This window comes from Glycine max, chromosome 4 (genome assembly GCF_000004515.6).
Source record: "Glycine max cultivar Williams 82 chromosome 4, Glycine_max_v4.0, whole genome shotgun sequence".
Classification (NCBI taxonomy): Eukaryota; Viridiplantae; Streptophyta; class Magnoliopsida; order Fabales; family Fabaceae; genus Glycine; species Glycine max.
The window spans coordinates 17,327,862-17,335,449 of NC_016091.4; the positions used below are offsets into that span (position 1 = coordinate 17,327,862).

At 34.0% G+C, this 7,588-nt stretch overlaps 1 pseudogene; it reads left to right on the forward strand.

Annotated features, from left to right (window-relative positions):
• Positions 1-1,092: 1,092 nt before the first annotated feature.
• LOC100817176 (histone deacetylase HDT1-like) lies at positions 1,093-2,574 on the forward strand (annotated as a pseudogene).
• The last annotated feature ends 5,014 nt before the right edge of the window (positions 2,575-7,588 follow it).

A 7,588-nucleotide genomic window follows, 5' to 3' on the forward strand; every position in this document is an offset into this window, starting at 1 on the left:
CAAATTTCCTCTTGATCCTTGAAGTGTTCTTGACTCAATCTTGAACTCATTCTTGAATGTCATCATCTTTGTTATCATGAAGTGATCTTGACTTTTGAGCTTTTTGTCATCATCTTTGTTATCATCAAAACTCCTTGAATCAATATTGATTCATCATGAAGCTTGCTTCTACATGAAGAAATTGCCAAGAGTCACAACTTTTTAAAGTGACTGGTTTTGAAGAAATTGCCAAAAGTCACAACTTTTAACATGGCTTCTTCAAGAGCCATCAAATGGCTATAAATATGTGACCATGGCACGAATTTAAAAATGTTTATTCTCAACATCTTTCTAAGAGTTTTTGTTCAACACTTGCTTTGTCAAGAAAAGTTCATTGGGCAAAAACTTCTGCTATTCTATTTTCTTTCTCTCCTCCATTCTTACAAAAAGCTTTTCAAGAGACGGTCTACTTGGTTGATTCACTGAACATAAAGGAGTAACGTCCTTTGAGGTTCATTGCAAGAAGTGAAATTTGCTTCTTGGTGTAATCACTGGACACAAAGGAGTAACGTCCTTTGGGGTTCATTGCAAGAGGTGGGATTGCCTCTTGGTGTAAACACTGAACACAAAGGAGGGAAGTCCTTTGTGGTTCATTGCTTGTAAAGGGATTTTACAAGGTTAGTGAAAACGCTCAAGTAGAATTTGCTTGAGAACTAGATGTAGGCACGGGTTGTGGCCGAACCAATGTAAATCCGGTTTTGCATTTTCTCTTCCCTTAATCTCTTTTACTTTCTGTTGTTTTTATATTTCTTTAAAGTTACTTCTCCTTATTTATTATTCGAGTAACTTATAATTAAAGAAATAATTGAATCTAGGGAATATCTAAGTAAGGGAAATTTTCAATTAGGAATAGTCAACAAAATCTTAATTCAACCTCCCCTCTTCTTAAAATTTCTGAGGCAACTTGTTCAACAACATATGGATATTGTGTGTCCTTAACGTCATTCTTCTTTTATCATTACTGATAATGATGAACATTTTTTTGGTGAGATTATGTTCCTTATTTGATTACTATTGCTACTATTATTATACAACTTATTTGCACCCATTATCATGTTTGTTTCAGATTTTCATGAAGATATTCCAGTTAGTGCTGCCAATGGTATATATGTCCATCTTTTGTAGTTATAATGCCATAAAACAGTTTATCTAGTGTATATTGTTAACATTTAAATAGGTAAACCTAAGATTGAGGTGAACAATGGCATCAAACCTAATGCAAATGAAGCTAAATAGAAGAAGATAGCAAATGGTGAAGATGAAGATTCCTCTGAATCTGAATCTGATGATGATTCAAGTGAAGATCAGGTATTTATACAACAACCACAAGCGACTTTTATGATGGACTGTTGATGATGTTGACTCTTGCATAATTTTTTTGGTGGTATATAATTTTCTTAAGCTGATGTTAGTGAAATGAAATGGTTTGAAGATTTCAAGTCCAAAATACTATTCATTGGCCACAAAAAGATAGAATAATAAGTGTAGTTTGTAACTAAATGCATGGCATTGTCATTGGTAAATATATGAGAGATAGTAGATTGTTATGTAGGAGGAGGGAGACGATGAATCTGATGAGGAGACACCCAAGAAGGTAAGGAAGGACTATAAGGTGTTTCATTTTTGTGGTTTGATTTGAATTTAACCTTCCCTTTTTTTGTCATATAGATTGAAGCAAGCAATAACACGGGTATTGACTCTTCTAAGAAAACACTTGTTTCTGTGAAGAAGACAAAATTTGTTACTCCTCAGAAGACTAGTTAGTTGGTAATGTTTTTTTTTCTCCCAAACTCTTTCTTGTGTGACATTTATTTTTGTAAATCATGTATTATATTTTTTACTCCAAGCTTTATTTGTTTTATACTCATTTTGGATGTGCTAAATTGGATACTTTAAGATGTGAATATTGTAATTTACATGTGAGGTTTTTCGTGTTGTTATCAAGTTGTCATGGGTTGTTGCTTGGGCCTTCCATGATTATTTACTCATCACACTAAGTATTTTCTTGGAACAGTCACTATTCTATTCACAGGGGAAGCCCCAATCACTTATGCATTAAATTGTGCTACCCATGATTTTTTTTGTGTTATCCCATGATTTTCAAACTAAATGTTTTTTTTCCTTTTAGTTTCTGAACTAGTGCCCTTAGGGAACTGGTTAGTAAGACCCATAAATAGTGTCACCTTTTAGAATAGTTAGTTAAAGATGTAGTATATTGATGATAATTAATGATCTGTTCAGATAGCAAGAATGTTGGCTATGTTGCAACTCCTCACCCTTCCAAGCAGACTGGTAAACCAACTCTGCTAATAACAAGCAGCAGACTCCGAAGTCAGGAGATTACAGCTGCAACCCTTACAACAGGTGATTGGAGATGTCTTTTTATATTGATTTGTCTCCTCCTTTTCCTTATTTTCCTTTTTCTTAGCAATCAGGCACATCAATTCACACATAATTTTTATATTGGCTTGCATGTCATTTAAGACAGCAGATGCCTTAAGTTCTCATAACAATGTCAAGCACAGCGCTAACTGAATGCTTGCTTTTTGGCCGAGCAGTGGCCATGAGTGTTGGACATTTTAGTGTAATTGATCTCTTTATTATGTTAAAATAAGAGTGCACGCTTGTTTTAATGTAATAACGAGATGTTCGGTTTAGGCAAATTTTGGAAGTTACATGGAAGTTACTAAAACTTCCATCAACGGTTGGAAGTTACATGGAAGTTACTAAAACTTCCATCAACGACAGTTTAAAAAAAAAAAAAAAAACTTCCATCAACTGCCAAAAACCACTTGTTCTTTGATCATAAATAATCATTCTGGTTCAGAAAGCATAACGGGTGACAAAATATACAAGACCAAAACAAAACTCTTGAATTATAATCTTCTGATTTTATCCGATTGAACAATTTTGGTTGAACCTCGAAATTTGATTCAATCTGAAAGTGTTATACACGACTTCCGATTTATCCAGTATCATCTCGATTTTAGAATTAACCAACAAAAGATTGAATCAAATTTTTTTCGAGATGACGAACGATAGTTCGAAGATGACAAGCAAGTTTGCGAAGTTGGACAAGTTTGAAGGGCAGGATTTCAGAAGATGGCAGAAGAAGATGCACTTTCTCTTGACAACATTGAAGGTGGTGTATGTGTTGAGTACACCGATGCCGGTGTTTATGGAAGACGAAACTCTGGATCAAACAAGGAAGCGTTCAAAATGGGAGAACGACGATTACATTTGTCGTGGACACATTCTGAACGGTATGTCTGACTCTCTCTTTGATATTTATCAAAATGTTGAGTCTGCTAAGGAATTATAGGACTCTCTTGAATCCCAGTATATGGCAGAAGATGCCTCAAGTAACAAATTCTTAGTTAGTAATTTCTTTAATTACAAAATGATTGATTCGAGGCCTGTTATGGAACAGTATAATGAACTGCTGTGGATTTTGGGTCAGTTTACTCAACATGATTTGAAAATGGATGAATCCATTGCAGTTTCATCTATAATTGATAAAATGCCTTCTTCTTGGAAAGACTTCAAGCATACCTTGAAACATAAGAAGGAAGAGTTGACTCTGGTTCAACTCGGTAGTCATTTCATGATTGAGGAGTCGCTGAGGGCTCAGGAAATTGACAAAGTCAATGATAAAAACGTAGCAGGATCCTCTTCCGTTAATATGGTAGAGGAAAGTGGAACAATTAAGCAAAATTACAATGCTAAAGTTAACAAACGAAAATTTCAAGGAAATAAGAACAAAGGTCCAAACAAACAGACAAAATTGTCATGTTGGAAGTGTGGGAAACCTGGTCATTTAAAAAGGGATTGCCGGGTGTTCAAAGGAAAGAACAAGGCTGGTCCAATTGGGTCTAATGATCCTGAAAAGCAACAAGGTCAGATTGTAGTGAATAATTTTAATTCGAATACGAATTCAAATTATGTATCACTAATATCTGATGCATTCTATGTGCAGGATGATGACGTTGCTTGGTGGTTTGATTCGGGAGCAACAAGCCATGTGTGCAAAGATTGTCGTTGGTTCAAGGAATTTACACCAATCGATGATGGCTCTATTGTGAAGATGGGCAATGTTGCAACTGAACCAATCCTAAGATTAGGTTGTGTGAATTTAGTTTTTACTTCCGAAAAAAGTTTGTATTTGGATAATGTCTTATTTGTACCTGAATTCGTAAGAACTTGTTGTCTGGTATGGTTTTAAATAATTGTGGTTTCAAGCAAGTACTTGAAAGTGACAAGTACATCTTGTCAAGACATGGTTCGTTTGTTGGATTTGGTTATCGTTGTAATGAAATGTTTAAATTAAACATTGATGTTCCTTTTGTTCATGAATTTGTTTGTATGGCCTTGTGTAGTTCTATAACTAATATGACAAAATAAGAAATTTGGCATGCTAGATTAGGACATGTTCATTACAAAAGATTAAAAGATATGTCAAAAACAAGTATGATTCCTCCTTTTGATATGAACATTGAAAAATGCAAAACTTGCATGTTGACCAAGATCACTAGGAAACCTTTTAAGGATGTTAAAAGTGAGACTAAAGTCTTAGACCTTATTCATAGTGATTTGTGTTTGCATGCTACTCCATCATTAGGTCATAAAAAATATCTTGTTACTTTTATTGATGATGCATCAAGGTATTGTTATGTATATTTATTAAATACAAAAGATGAAGCTCTTGATAAATTTAAAATTTATAAGAAAGAGGTAGAACTTCATCAAAATGGGCTAATCAAAACTCTTCGTACGGATAGGGGAGGTGAGTATTATGATCCGGTTTATTTTCAATCTACTGGAATAATACATCAAACTACAGCTCCCTATACACCACAACAGAATGGTGTAACCGAAAGGAAGAATAGAACCTTGAAAGAAATGGTGAATTCCATGTTATCCTATTCGGGTTTAAGTGAAGGATTTTGGGGTGAGGCTATGTTGACAACCTGTTACTTGTTGAACCGAATTCCTAACAAAAGGAATAAGGTTACCCCATATGAACTTTGGCTAAGGCATATAGTCAAGTGTATAATGGGAAGTCTAGACACTTGGGTGTTAGACACAACATGGTTCGGGAGTTAATCATGCATGGTGTGATATCAGTGGAGTTTGTGAGAACTCAGCATAATTTGGCCGATCATTTAACCAAAGGGTTAAGTAGAGATCTCGTGAAAAGGTCGGCTGTGGGATTAGGATTAAAGTCCATCTGAAATCTCTTATGTTAAGATACCCAATTCCCATCTAATATGACATTAGGTGCTGAATTCAATGTGGAAAGCTTAACATGTAGAGATTGGAACACATCATCGAAAGTATCCCAAAAGGAATGTGTTCGGTTCTGTAAGTTAAGGAGGTTGAAGTATAACTTCTCAATGGTTCTTTTGAAAAATTGCATTTGCAGGTGCAAGAAAGAAAAGGACTACCTATATAAGCATGAAGTTTTAGCCGCTTCAAGAAGCTGGGACTTGGCTTTGATATGCTTATGAAGGATAGGGACACAGGCTAGTAAACTAGTGTCGAGCAAGAGTAATGTTATAAACTATTGTGCAGATTATCTTCATGTATTCATTATGAATAGAAAGGGTTCAATCCTTAGTGACACCCTGATATTCGAATATTTGAAACGTATAATTTGCTAAGATGAAATTCAATCGTCACGATATTTCATCTATGCAGTAGTTTGTGGTATGTTATGACTTTGGTGATTTGATCGGTAATTACATTAAAATGGGGGAGGTTTGTTGGACATTTTAGTGTAATTGATCTCTTTATTATGTTAAAATAAGAGTGCACGCTTGTTTTAATGTAATAACGAGATGTTCGGTTTAGGCAAATTTTGGAAGTTACATGGAAGTTACTAAAACTTCCATCAACGGTTGGAAGTTACATGGAAGTTAATAAAACTTCCATCAACGACAGTTTTTTAAAAAAAAAAAAAACTTCCATCAACTGCCAAAAACCACTTGTTCTTTGATTATAAATAATCATTCTGGTTCAGAAAGCATAACGGGTGACAAAATATACAAGACCAAAACAAAACTCTTGAATTATAATCTTCTGATTTTATCCGATTGAACAATTTTGGTTGAACCCCGAAATTTGATTCAATCTGAAAGTGTTATACACGACTTCAGATTTATCCAGTATCATCTCGATTTTCAAATTAACCAAGAATGAGTTCATGTTTTTGGTGTGGATGATTGTGTACAAAAACAATTTAGTTAATGTACGAAAGCTGGTCTCGGTGACAATGAGTGTTGTTGTTTTTGGTATTCAACTTTGATTGGATCAACTTAATCTCTCTGCAACTCATGAAATAAGTATTCCAAACCTCTTATGGTAATTTCATTATCCTTCTATTCATGAATTTGCGTTTCAGCCTTCATTTTTAATAGTATTATTTTATTCAGTGACTTTAAATAAAATTTGTCATTTGAAATGGGGTGGTCACAGATTTTTCGTTTGAAGCAACATTATTAAAACTTGCATTCCCAGAAGATGTAAGTTACCAAACACTAGAGAACAAATGTTGACCCTTTCTCCTATATTTTTTAATTGAATTCTTATTTTTTGTTCAATACTAAAGGTTCACTCGTTTGCTAGCCTTTACAATAGAGGTGGCCATTTCGACCAATACAAAAATGTATAACTCATACTTGATTGATTGACAGTGTAAGAATCCTTACATATATGCATGAAAATTAAATTTTAATAACCATGTCTATGTATGCTAATTTAGGAAGATATGAATATGAAGATGAGATATTATTTAGTTGTTTTAGAAGGTCACACAATTTGCTTAAAAATTCAACAAATATGGTACTAAAAGTTTAGATTTATTATGTTATTCCCTTTTTTCCCATTGAGCTTTCTAATTTTTTCCTTCTTCACAAATTGTTGTTTGTGAGATGGACATTATGACCTGCGACTGATTGGAATATGTACTATATACTGCAGTGTGTTGGAAAATACATAAGAATACATACTGCAGTGTCTTGGGAACGTCACGGCTAATGTTGATGACCTTATTTCTCAAACAAATGCATTTTTTGAGGCTCAATCTACAATTCGGTGCCTTAAACAAGTTAGTATTATTATTACTTTGCACTTGCTCAAAATATGCATAATGTTATCTTAATTGGAAAACATCGATTTTTACTTGGACATAAATTTGTAAGTGTGACCATATCCACCATAACCTAATAAGTTATCCTTTGAAAAATCATTTGTTGCAAGTTGTATCTCAGAATAGCTGAACCTCTTTAACTCATTGGTATATAATGCAGTCTGTGTCCCACAACCAGCACAAAGAATTGGAGCCTCAGAACAATTTGGTAAGAAGTCATCTGTTTTGCTTTTGCAAAATTTGAGAATTAATGGTATGCTTATATTCTCCTTGAATGCTTGTGCCTGAAAGATATTTCACAGTCTTATTTAGTACATATAACTTATTAGAGTACAAAACGAGGGCTAATGGATAAATTGTTAGTATTTGAATGTTTCATACTGCTCTTAGACATATTAGCCC